We start from the raw sequence: 14690 nt of genomic DNA, 5'->3' as shown, positions 1-14690 counted from the left end.
TTTGTTTACATGAATAGACACATTCTCTCCATGAAACGCCATTCACGCACCCACCGACACACTCCGGAATCACTGTCAGGGATTTACTGTCGACAAATCCTAATCATGCTTGATATCAAGGCATCATCCGACATTAATATAGATAACAACAGGTAAATTCGAGGGTTATATGTATTCTAGATAAAATATATAAGGCAAGACAATTGTTTCATAGGATGTAACTACTGCAAGCAATAGAAAGTAGCACAATACATAGCACATCCGATAATAAGTCATGTTTTAAGTTGATCAACTTAGATTATTGGAAAACATGGGCTCAAAATGATCAAGGAGATAAGACTTGCCTTCTCCGAAGTCTTCATCTAAACCTTGGTCGAAGTCAAGATCCTCCGGGTTCTCCACGAAATCCTCCGGTTCTGCAAACGCAATTACGATCAACAACCTATACTAGAGAAGAAACAAATAACACCAAATGGAAAATCAAATGTGCCATAATAGATATCACACATTGATAAAAATATAAGTCTTGAATTTAGACAAAAGAATCACCGAAATCAGAGTCGAGAAGTTATGAATCCTAGAAGATTTAATCTAAAAATAAATCAAGAATTTAAGAAATGATACTATTCATGGGTGGGGCCATAGGTGGGGCACATAGAACAATGATGTGGGGTCTACTACACAGTGCTGGTGGGTCCCACTGATTTGATGGGTTGGACTGGGCTCAGCTTTGGGCCTGAGCTGGGTTTGCATAGTAGTGGCCCACTCAGGTCGGGTTGCTTGGCTTCGTGGGCTTTCGGTCATTGGGCTAGCCCACGAGGACACGATCTCGACCGCTAGGCTATGCTAGCAGGCCGTGCTAGCAGGCTCGCCTGCCAACGGTTGAGCCGAGCTTGGCCTGTGCGGCCGTGGTCCGTGCGTGCACGCGCGCGTCGCCGGACGAATCGGAGCAAAGGGGGAACTTGTAGGTGAGAAAATGCGGTGGTGCCTGTGAGGAACCGTCCAAATAATATCCTAATTAATCACCAGGAGGATCATTATTCATAATCATAACCTCGATGATTAACAAAAATATCATCCCGGTAGTTCCGACACGTGTTTTGTGCCCAAGGATCGGAACACATGACTTCCAACATGTACATCACAACATAGCTTAATAAAGAGTGAGTCATAAACATTTATATTCCAAGTATTAAGCATACAACTGATTTCAACAATTTATAACAAAAGTGAGCTAGGAGGAGACAAAACCCCTCAACTCCTAACCAACAAAAAATCTACGCAACGGAAGAAAATAAACTATACAACAAAAGGATATGGAGCCACATACCCTTAGGCTCCATACCAAGAGCACCGAGTTCAGAGTAGAATGTGCTACTCCTGCCTGCCACCCTGATCGACAGGCATAAAGTAGCCAAACAGCGCCTCTTCCTCGCCAACTTGTGAACCTACAACAACTTAAGGGCAGCACCCTGAGTACGAAGGTACTCACAAGTCTTACATAATATAGGTATATATATTCCCGACTCCAAGGGTCATGCATTAAGCTGGTAGCAAGAATTAACATGGTTAAGTTAATTAAGCGGTAAACAACCTAGACATAGGTGTGAGCAACTAGCTTAACCAACATATATGAAACAATCCCGCACCACCAACTGAACATATATAAACGTAACCAACAAGTGTATCAAAGTATAACTAGTGCCAACTCGATCACCATGCCCAAACCACCACACTGTATCCGAACCACATCCACATACCCGAACCAAAACCACACCAAACCATCTCATATCCGAACCAACACCACTATCACTCCAACATAACTGATCCACAAACACGTAGCCAAACCATCACCAACAATCGAGACTCTACGACCGGTGCAGATAAGCGATAAACATGCTCATAACCGAGAGAGTGGCAGTTTGAACTGTTTTTACACCCTGTAGGGGGTACTCCTGGACCCACATGACACGAGGACCATTCGGCTTGTGCCACCGGCCAAAGTGCACAGAAGAGGGTACTCGTGACAACCTTTCCCAACCAACCCCAACCGTGTGGGGCATGCAACGCTTGGCGCGGCGGTACTAGAACTACTCCCTGAGCAAACTAGTACCGCTTACAAGCCCGCCCACTCACACCGTCATTGTTCACGCCTACAAAGCCACAACTGCGAAGGTATTTGGCTTGCCTACCATTATATCACCGTGTGGTGAGTAAGGTAAGTGCTAAAGCCGACTACACCGACGATCAGTGCTTAACCAGTGCAAGCGGTCTACGGTGCCCGGTTTTCCTCTACCGTCCTACCCAGGGGAACTCCACATCCGGGCAAGCTAAACACCCTCCTAGCATTGCTCACACCTCGCCTCATACTCACCACTCAACCAACCACCACATCTTAACCACCTTGACATCAAGTATTTGTAACCATAAACATAACTGTAAGACAGGAGCGACCCTAAGCTCGTGAACAACAAAGTACGCCACCGTTCATCGTCTACTGATGACCTAATGCATTGCTAAGCATATAAGTCGAGCTTACACCTAGACACAACATCATCTCTGGGCTACAAGGAACATACATGAATAGGTGACCAAGGTAGAAGAATGCAACGGCTTAGGTTCTACCCAAGGGTACCCGACGACACATGCAGACATACATAAACATATTTAACAATTTAGACTTTAGGTTAACACGGTGCAATATGATAGATGCTTGCCCTGATGCACTGGCTCACAAATGTGGGGCACTTCAGGATCGCCCTCGGTCTCCGGGATCGACGGATCGGCGTGCTCTATGAACATAACGCGTGCAATGCAATGAGTATGAATGAAGTACAAATATATGCCACAATATGCATATAATGGATGAAAACATTTTTTCCTAGACAGAACAAGGCATAAGGAAACTAGCAAAATTTGATTCATCAATTTTGGACTTATGATGAATTAACGGTGAATTAATGAAGCTTTAACATAATTAATTAATCTTAGAAATTTAATTCATTATTTCATGGCTGGAATATTTTTAATAGGTATAGTAGGTTATTATGAAACCAACAAAATTTGTTTCATAATTTTTGGAGCTACAGAGAATTTATTATGAATTTTACAAGTTTCATCGAGCAATAACTGTGCTATCTAGGTATACAGCAGTCAGACTGCCAAGAGTTGCAATCAGACCTCCAAAAACGTGGTCAGACCTCCCCCGTGCAGAGGGTTTTAGCCCCTAGCAGTCTGACTGACCTTGGGGTGGCGGTCAAACCGCTGGGAGTTGCCGGGGGCACTTTGGGAGCTCACCAGCGATGATTTCGGTGACATTTTGAGTGAGGACTTGGACCTAGGATATCATTGACTTCCTCTACCGCGTAGGATAACATGTATACGTTGAAATTGACAAAAACTCCGCTATTGCTTCTAATTCATCAAGAACTCATGAACTTCAAACCCCTAGCTCAAAATTCAAAATCCAACCATCCAAAATGCGGATTCTTGCCATGGGAGTTTAGGGGACTCACCCAATGGCCTTTACCGAGGTTGTAGACCACCGATTGAAGGAGGAAACAGAGGGAAATCTCGGGAGGCGAAGAAATCCGGTGTTCTTCACATTTTAACCCTAAACACCAAAATATACCAAATCTGGCTCAAATCTTCCGGGAAAACGAAAATGAATTGGGGGATGGATAGCTCATGAGCTTGTGATTGCAATGGTACCACATACTGACCTCAAATCTCTCTCTTGAGCTCAGATTTTGGAAGAAAAGAGAGAGGGAGTGAGAGGGAGAGTGAGAGGGGAGGGGAGCACGGTAGGGTGGCGTGGGGGTGAGGGAGGAGAGAGAGGGCTGCCACACTAGAGGGAGAGAGAGTGGGGTGGTTGGCCCACTCCGGTGGGGCCCACATGTTAGAGAAAGAGTCTGTTTTAACTGCGAATTTCATTCTTTTCTCTCCTGGATTTCTTCCTCTTATCCAATTGACTTGAAATGAATTGCTCTAGAGTTACAAAACAAATTACACAAAATTAAACATAATGCTTAAGAAGCATAACTATGCTTAAATATGTGATTAAGGATTTGGGACGTGATAGTGCCTTAATGGCAATCTCGTCGGTGTTGAGCTCCCATGACAAGACTAGGCGGCTTGGGATCGATGTGGACTCACGAACCCGTTTTGGGGGTCGATGACAGCAAGCGGTCATCGGATCAGGTCAAATCGACGGCGGGAGATAGCCATGGTGGTTGCGGCTCTGTCGTCAGTTAAGGAGAAGAAGGAGAGGGGGACTTGGCCGGCTAAGGGAGGCTACAGGTTCAACGTGACATGAGGAGTCCGGCTAGGGGGTTCAAGGGCTGAGGACCTAGCCGTGGCCGGCTGGTGGCCTGCGGTTGAGGCGCGATGACGTTCAATCACAGGGTAGAGGCGTGCTGGTGTCAGGCAGAAAGAAAAATGACCCGCACAAAGGAAGAAGGAGGGTGAGGTAAAACTTACCGTGTGTTTGTTTGGACGGATGGAGCACTATAGTGGTGGAATTGAAGGCGAGGTCAGTGGTATGGAAAGGCTTGGCGTTGAGGTCCTCCACCCCAGGCTATGCGCTAAGTCGATGCAAATGCAACGATAGCTCCGGATGGAGGCGCTTCTTTGCCCTCATCGTGACTGGCTAGCACGACGGTGACAGTGCATGGAGGCGACAATAGCGGGGAGAAATTGGGTGGCAATGGGGGCTTTGGGTGTGAAAGTGCATCTAGCCCTTATGTGTGGTTTTGGTAATTAATGATAATACCTATAGACTAACTATGTTATTGAGAATTGTTAGTAGGATGTTCTATATGTGATGCATGAAGGTGAGATATGCATCAAGATCAATGAGCTTTAGGTGATACTTAGGTAAGTGATGACAATACCTATGGACTAACAACGATGTTGAGGATTTTTATTAGGTTATTTCATAGGAGTTGCATAAGAAATGAAGTATGAATTTATTGAGAAATGCCATGAGTTCAAACAATTGCATCAAAGTCAATGAGCTCGTAGTGATGCTCATAAGAAGAAACAAAAGCTCATTTAAGATTGATGATAAGCGTGAACGGTAAGTTACTTGTGGAGATCAAGTAATTAAAGGTATGACATTGTCAATAGAGTTTTATGGACTAACTCATGTGCTTTATGCTTAAGAGAGAGTTTGGGTTAGGATCCATAAGAAAGCATAAGTTGAATTGAAATCATATATGCCAAGAGTGAACAACAATATTGGACTCCATATATGATAAAGTGAGTTTATTGAAGATGTCAGATACAAAATGGTTTTCTATAGCAAGACGGTGAAGGGCAAGCAAGACTCGGCTGTGATGGACCATCCGGTGGTTAAGAGCAAGCAAATGGCTTGGCGTTGAAGGACCAAGGCGATGGTGAAGAGCGAATGAAGGCTTTATACCAATGGACCATGTGAGGCCATGAGAAGCTATGGGTGACTCGCACCAATCATATGAAAAATCAAGAATAGATGGAGTGAAGATTATATGGAAGTTGGTAACCCTCAAGGTTTGAAAGAAAGAAGCGGTACTTGAAAATATTCAAAGGCTCAAATTGGTTCAAACGAGTTTTACATTTGAATTTGAGTATAGTTATGTCACACTATTAAGAGAGATGAAATGTAGAGCTAATTGTCGTGTCTTAGTGCTCAAGAGTTTTCTAACCAATCCAAAGTGAGGGTTAGCTTAAGGAGCCTGGTGCGGAAAGTGTGGAAGTATCCCAATTGGGTTTTAGAGTATTCCTATTTTGATACAATGTGTTTGAGGTCATAAATTTAGTGAGAGTGTGTAGCCCTCTGAATAAGCTTTCCATAGAGTCCAAAATCGTCGAAATCGGCATTCGGATCAAAAGTTATCGTCATTTTTAGAGGGTTAGCTGTGTTGAACTCGAATACTCCGAGCTGACTCGGATATTCCGGGTTGGCCGGAGACTCCGGGTTTAGCTCCTAGCCAGGTGATCTGTTAGGGCCTGAGTGTTTCACTTGGATGCTCTGAGTGGCCAGAGTCTATGAACTTTACTCCTGTCAAGGCTCTCGGTGTCCTAGTACCAACCCAGAGACTCTAGGTTAACCCAGATACTACAGGTCAGTACAAAAGCTATGTAACATCTAGTTTTTGGGGGAAGGGTATTAGGGCCTGTTTGTTTCAGCTAGAGATTCTGAAAAGTAGCTTATAGAAGCTGGATTGTGAAAAGCTGGATTGTAAAAAGCTGGATTGTGAAAAGCTTTTAGATTGTAGATTCTAAAAAACTTTGATGGACAGTTTAGTAAAATGGACTTTCACAATCTATCAAAAGCTGAGAAAAACCAGCTTCTCAGATTCCCATAATCCAACCAGCAGATTTTAAAAAGCTATAACCAAAAGCTGTCTGTTTGTTTCAGCTTCGGATTGTAAAAGCTGAAAGCCACAATCCGAAGTTGAAACAAACAGGCCCTAAATACCCCCTCACCTTCACCCTTGTTTATTGTTGGTTGGGTACGAAAGAAAAACCTTCTAGAGCCAAAAGAACTCCCTCCCAATCCAATCTAGTGAGTGATTTTAGAAGAAAAGTGAGTTGTCTTGTGAGATTGAAAGATTGAGTCCAAGTGAGCTAAATACCATCTTGAGCACTCGAGTTCATCGGCCAGAAGTTCGCAAAGCGTTTGTTACTCTTGGAGCTTTGAGCTCCTAGACGGCTAAGCATCATCGAGGAGCACCCAAGTTGTAGTGTGCTGCGGGAAGGGAACAAATCAAGAGTGGAAGCCAAACTCAAGTGTGACCGAGCCTCTCAACGGAGACGTAGGAACCTCTAGAGGATGTATCCAAACTTCAGGAAATAAATCTTGTGTCTCTCTCTTGTTTTCTTATTCTTGAGTTCTTGTTCAATATTTATGCATATTGCTCGATCTACTTGTTCGTGTGAAATTCATTGTAGGTACTCCGTGGATCTACTTGGAATCATCACTTGGAACACACGATTTTATTTGGTTTGAGCTAAAACTCTTTGGGCGCACTTTAATTTCAGTTTTGAATTCATTCTCTACTGAACCCTGAGGTTCCGGATTTAACCCTAATACTCTAGATATTGTATAATCAGATCTGAACCCGGAGTATCCGGGTCAACCCGAAGTATCTAGTGAACAGTATTTTCAGGGTTTTCAATTAGAGTTTTTTTGCATATATCTTACTAGAATTGAATAATCTTTGTCACCCTAGGATTATAACTTTTACATCTTTTTTGGTTATTGTGCACTAATTGAGCCTAGCATATTTAGGTTTTTCACTTATGAAAAATTTGTTAGTTTATTTTTCTGCTACAAGTTTAGACCAACAGTAAAAGGGTACAATTTTTTGTAAAATCATCTATTCACCCTCTTTAGGTGACATCATTGTACTTTCAATTGGTATCAGAGTGAAGTCTCTCTTTTTTGGGCTTTACCGCCTAGAGAGTAAAGATTTTGACTAGCAGATTAGTGCACATAGAGCCACTCCTATTAGATAGTTCTAATTTCTTTGAGTGGATTACTCACATTCTTAATATCTTTGGGGCCATGAGTCTTCAAATAGAGTGAGTTGTAGATGTAGGCATTTCTCCTCTTAGTTACACCTTGCTAACACTCGGAGAGGAAGAGGAATGCATACATCTCAATGCTCAAGCCACTAATGCTTTATTTAATACTTTGAGTATAGATGTGGTTGAATCTATCTTACTGCTTGAAGACGCTCATCTCGTTTGGACTACTCTTAAAGAAGATATGACAAGTCCAAATGTAATGAAGAAGAACTTCTGGAGACGTCATTTTTGGAATGCTCTACTTCATCATTACCCCATGAAGAGTACCAAATGACTTCCTTCTTTATCCAAGAGGATATCACTTTATCATCCACCTCACCAATTGACATATCCGAGCAAGGTAATAATATGGTGAGTGCGATTAATAAGTGTTCAATCCCTCCTTTGAACTTTAACAACACTTGCGATGAAATTCTATATCTACTTGTGTTGTTAACTCTTGCATATCATCTAGTGCAACTTTACCTATTTATCATGATGATATGGTTAATTATCCTCATTGTAATGAATATATTTCTATTAGTATTTATGAGACTAACATTTTAAAGGAAATAGAAACTTACTTGAGACAAAGCTTAGGTGGAAAGACTTCAAGAAAAATCAAGAAGAGAAATCCACCTAAGAGAAGATCAGAATGGATATGCTATACATGTCATCAATATGGACATTATAGCATGGCTTGTCCTCAACTTACAAGTGAAGCATCCACCTCTCCAAGGTGCTCATCCCCTTACACTGATTCTCTATTATGCCTCATGGCAAAAGGTAAAAAGAAAACGGTAAGTGGGGTTAATAATGCTAATGCTAGTTCTAGTGCTAGTGATAGTGATGAGCTCAGGTTTGATCATTTGAGCAAAAAGGATATGTTTAAAATGATCAAACTCATAATAGAAGACCATGAGGAAAGCCTCGAGAGGCAAGATGAATTTCTCATTGAAAAAATTGAAAAGCTTAAGGCCTTAAATGTGAAATATGAAAAACTTCAAGAATCTCATAGTTCTTTATCTAATATTTATGAGGATCTTAAAGTTAAGAAATATTTCTTTGCTTGATAAATTAAATGCTATACCTCTAGTGGATTTAGAAAAATCATGTTATAATTGCAATGTTTTATCTAACGCCAAATCCACTATTTCTCCTATTGATGATGCTTATGCTACTAACTCTAATTCTCGTGTATCATCTTTGGAGAAAGAAAATATTGAGGTAAGGGCTCAACTTGAAAAGCTTACTAGAAAGCATGTGAGCTTACAAGAAAGTCATGACAAGCATTTGTGAACGCATGAGGATCTTTTAGATTCTCATGCTATGCTAGAATGAGGTAATGGTCATCATGGTAAAATCCTATGAACCCCATGTGAACATTAGCATATTTTCTTTACCGAATGTAAATTTGACACATGCTAGTTCTATCAATTAATTCGATGTCAATTCTATATCCAATGATGAATTATCTACTAATCCTTATTGCTCTAAAGCTAATGCTTTCTCTAGTGTTACTTGTGATATTGATAGTAAAGAGAAAAACTAGAAGCTCAAGGATCAAGTGCATTCAAGAAATAAAAGTGGACTTGGACTCAATTCCAACAAGAAGAACAAGTTCAACAATATCAAGATCAAAAGAAGGTCAATGCTCTCATCACTTGCTTCAAGTGCAAGAAGGAGGGTCACCATGTGAAAGATTGTTCCTTGAAGAAGAAAGAGAAGGATATGAGCAAGAGCCAAGATAAAAAGATGGCTCATGTCATGTGCTTCAAGTGCTCTGGACACTATGCCTCTATGTGTTTTAACAAGGCTGATGACAAGATCACACATCCAAAGAAGAAAACAAGAAAAGAAGAAAGGGAAAGTGTTATGGGTGCAATGAGAAGGGATATGAAGTTGCATCATACTCCTACATGAAAAATGAGGCCTTATGTCATTAAAGAAGAGGCTCACCGGCAAGGAAGAAAGTAAGAAGCAAGATGAGAAGGCATATTGCAAGGACATGCATCGCATTTGCTACACTTGCCGGGCCAAGGAACATATTGGTAAAATTGTCCCAATGGTAACATTCCTAAGCCTAACTCTTTCAATAATAATCAATATTTGCTTAGGAAGGCTAAGAATTATGCTTGTGTTGCTAAGGTGATTAGTTCACCTCATGTCAATGTAAAGGCTATTTGGCTGCCTAAATCTCTAGTGACTAACCTTAAAAGATCCAACATGGTTTGGGTACCACAAAGTGCTTAGATTGCTAAATAGGTACCTGAAGATGCATTGAAGACTTGGCTCACCTGAGAAGAATTATATTGCAAATATCTTATCAAGTTTCCTTTCAAGTGGTATTCCTTATCATTTGTGGAAAGGGTGCCAAGTATGAAGATTATTGTTCTAATATCAAGAACCAATAACATCTCGTTGGCTAGGCAATGAATGCTTAGTGGGAGTCATCAAGAAAGATCAAGAGCTCATCAAGTGTCCAAGAGACTATTTCATCAATGATGTTCAAAGAGACATTTGAAAAAGGGATGGTAATTGCTAAAATCTCTAGTTACAATCTCTTGTGAATTTTACCTTTTGTGTCTTTGTGAGATATAAGGTAAAAGAAGCACTAGAGGATTTGGACTTTGTGATGACTATGGAACATAAACTTAATCTATATGATCTCATGGTCGTAAGTTTATTCTTGGCACAAGTATTGCATTTGTAAATTTATTTTGTGCCTTAACTAAAAATATAGGGTAAACACCTCTAGATTCTTGAATGAACTATGCCTATGTTACAAGTAATTCAAGTACTTGGATACACATATTTAGGGGAACTCATTCTATGTTTTATGCTTTGAGACTAATATTTCTTGAAGTAAAATTGATATTTAATCTCTTTGTGAAATGAATATCCTCGAGGATGTTAATGACAATTGGCATTAGAGACTTGGCTATTTATTTGAAGAGCTATCTAATTATTTAAAAAGTCGAGTTATATGAAAATATATTTACTATCTATCCAATGTCATTCTAGGAAGGTAACATTCTATCACAATGCCTTAAATTCATATTCTTATTCATCGTGTTAGACTTTTGTTCTACACAATTTTCGGGAAAGTTCCGGGTTGTATCCGAAAATTCTGGATTTTGAAAGTTTTTAGCTCTTTGCATGTGCAGTTTTTGTATCTATACTTATTTTAGAGTTTATGCTTATCCTAGCATGTGTAAACGTGATTGCAATCTTGTCATATCTATATTTCATATCCATACATGTCTTGATTGCTTGTTAAATGTGCAATAATTTGTTTGTGGCGCTTCTAACTTCTCTTACTGACTAGTATGTGCAACTTATATAACTAGGATGGGTAGGATGCATTGCATATTCATGTGTTGATTGTAGTTTTTAAGCCTCATTCGATCTTAATTGTCCTTGTTGCATTTTATTTGGCTCTCTTTTGGAGAAATTAATGGATTATCACAATATTGGAGAGTATTATGTTTTGTGCATCTTAAAAACCCATAAAGTGTGAATATTTGAACAATACCATTTAAAATGTATATCATTGCTTATATAGTATCTATTTGGTATGTCAAGCTCATATAAAGCTCAATTTTGCAAGAATCCATTAATTAATCCATATTTGATCTTAAATTGAAACTTGAGATCCTTGGTACTTCTCTAGTGATCTATTTAATCTCAAGATTTTAATTTGAATAATTTCTCATTCAAATCATGTCAACTATGGTTTTTATGTGTTTACTTATAGTAGTTGATTTTGTTAAGATTGCTTTGAAGCATGATGTTTAATTTCTAAAATCTTTCTTCTCATGCTTCTTAAAAAAAGTTGATCTATATCTTGTTGCAATTACCGACTTGTGAAATTTCCATATACCATTGTTTTCATTCAATTTGTCATAATACAAGTAGTAACCCTTACCCTTATTGATCATCTTTGTTTTAATTTTTGCTTCTAAGTGATTTATTTTTTTGTGAAATATTTTATTTAACTCCTATGCTAGGAATATTGGTTTCTTCAATGAAACTTTCCTTTTAGAGTTTTTGGAAGCATGCTATCTCAATTCCTGAATCATAACCAATATACCCGCTTAAGATAAGTTTTTGAACATGTTTAGAACTTCTTCATTTCTCTATATGCTCAATCTTCACTTAGTTCATTTGTTGACCTTGTGAATGATCATTTGTTGATCTTTTGGTCTTAAATGTAATTTGGACATTATTATTGGTATTTTATCTTTTATTTGGTATCTTCAAGTCTTATATGCTATTTTTATCCAAACTGTATCTTTATTGGATCTTGAAAGTCACGAGCATACTTGTTGGATATCAATGTTAATATCTATAGCATGTTTGTTTTCTTTGATATAACATATAGAGTAAGCCTCCCTCAAGTATTTTTAATGGCTAATAAGTGCATATTATTTTCTTTTATTTTTCAATTGGTATATATCTTCAATTGGTATATATCTTCAATTGGTATATATCTTCAATTGGTATCTATTTCATATACACCATCCTTTGAAAAGTTTAGTATATATGGTGGGATTTCACTAAACTTTTCGGACTTAATAAGTTTGGGACCAAATTGTACTTAAATGAGTTTGAGGTACAATTGAGGTAAATTGGAAGCTTGGGTTAATCATAATGAAGGTTCTTTCAAATAGAAGATCATTTTAATTAGATTTTCATGAAGAAGGTCACTATTTCAATTAGTATTTATAAAGAAGATCGTCTTCTTCAACTTCAATTGGAATCAAAAGGAATGACCATATCAAAATAATGCCAAGTAAAGATGAACAAGTTATCGAGATGAACAAGTCACCAAGATTATGTAACTTGCTCTAAATCTATGCAATCTACACAAGTTCCGATATTACATCATAGCATGAAAGCGACTTGCGAAAATGTGTTTTTCTTGCAAGTTCTTAAAAACCTCTTTATTGCAAATATGAGAAATTTGAATTAGCATATTTTTTAGGAACTTTATAATCATATTTATGATTCATCCGATCCTAAATATGCAAAAGGATTAATATCAAATGCTTGAGTTGCTCTTATATGTAATATTGATGAAAATTTATTTTTAGTCCACATTAATTGGCTCTTTTAGACATATATGCTTATGTGATGTTGACACTTTGTGATAAACGAGAAATTCATTATAATGTCAACTATTTTGCTATATTCAACTTGAAGCCTAATCTAAAACACAAGTGCATTCTCTTGAAGGTATCCAATTGATGTGCTTTGGATATTTATTTTGGACTTATACTTGTTTTTCCTTCAATTGAATTTGTTTCAATTGACACTCTTTCAATTGGTATATCTTTCAAAGGGTATGCAATTGATATCCTTTAAAAATTTAATTGATATCTTTGCTTTTGCATTTGATATATTTTTTAATTGGTATCTTTTAAAATCTCATTTGGCATCTTTTTGACCCCTTTTGACCTATTGTATATCTTGTTCTCCCCACATAGTTCATAATTGGATAAGTGTATTTAGTTTAACACAAATTATGAAAAATGCACATATCATGAGGAGTTTACACTATACATGGTCTTGCACTAGCTCTCGATGATTCTTTTTGTGGGATACAACTAATTTACTTTGGAGGAAAATTTCTCTTTTGGCAAGTTCTCCATAATTCTTACCAATTTGACATCAATTGGGGGAGAATTTATTTCGATGATTCTATTTTGGCATTGATATCAATTGGGGGAGAATTTGGACTAGATGTTATATTTTGTAAGAGGGCTTTGCTTATGGGGGAGAATTATTGCTCATGGAGGAAAATTTGTAATATATATTTTGTTTGTAAAGAGAATGTCAATTGGGGGAGTTTTAAAAGCAAAATCATGCAACTCAGTTTTAAAAGCAAAATCATGCAACTCTTTTGCTTTTGAATTTTTTTTCTTTGTATGAGCATGTTCTTTTTCATATATGCTCTGTCATGCTTGCTTCATATGTATAAATGAAACTCCATCCAAAATTTGAGATAGACAATATATGCAATGATATTAAAAATTTATTCACACATATATAGATTGTGGGGGAGTTTACTATATACATAGTGGTTTTTACTAATAACAAAACCTTTGTGGTGTTTGATGCTAGTAAAGCTAGTTTTGGTAATCTCAAATGTCTTTGTGATGTTTCATGTTTCCAAAACTTATTCTTTGTATACATTCATCTTCGGATTATATGTATACTTAGACTTTAAAAAATTTCAAATGTAACCATCTAGTGAGATTGTCATCAATTACTAAAATGGGGGAGATTGAAAGTGCATCTAGCCCTTATGTGTGGTTTTGGTAATTAATGATAATACCTATGGACTAACTATGTCGTTGAGAATTGCTAGTAGGATGTTCCATAGGTGATGCATGAAGGAGAGATATGCATCAAGATCAATGAGCTCTAGGTGATGCTCGGGTAGGATGTTCCATAGGTAATGCATGAAGGAGAGATATGCATCAAGATCAATGAGTTCTAGGTGATGCTCGGATAAGTGATGACAATAGCTATAGACTAACAATGATATTGAGAATTGTTATTAGGTTATTTCATAGGAGTTGCATAAGAAATGAAGTATGGATTAATTGAGAAATGTCATGAGTTCAAAGAATTGCATCAAAGTCAATGAGCTATTAGTGATGCTCATAAGAAGAAAGAAAAGCTCATTTAAGATTGGCAATAAGTGTGAATGCTAAGTTATTTGTGGAGATCAAGTAATTAAAGATATTCCATTGTCAATAGAGTTTTATGGACTAACCCATGTGCTTTATTCTTAAGAATGAGTTGAGGTTAGGATCCATAAGAAGGCATAAGTTGAATTGAAATCATATATGCCAAGAGTGAAGAACAAGATTGAACTCCATATATGATAAAATAGATTTATTAAAGATGTCAGATATAAAATGGTTTTCCATGGCAAGACGATGAAGGGCAAGCAAGACTCGGCTATGATGGACCATTCGGTGGTGAAGGGCAAGCAAATAGTTTGGTGCCAAAAGACCAAGGTGATAGTGAAGAGCGAGTGAAGGCTTTGCGCCAATGGACCATGTGAGGCTATGGAAAGCTATGGGTGAGTCTCATCAATCATATGAAGAATCAAGAAAAGATGGAGT

This window comes from Phragmites australis, chromosome 23 (assembly GCF_958298935.1).
Source record: "Phragmites australis chromosome 23, lpPhrAust1.1, whole genome shotgun sequence".
Classification (NCBI taxonomy): domain Eukaryota; kingdom Viridiplantae; phylum Streptophyta; class Magnoliopsida; order Poales; family Poaceae; genus Phragmites; species Phragmites australis.
This window is presented reverse-complemented; position numbering follows the sequence as displayed.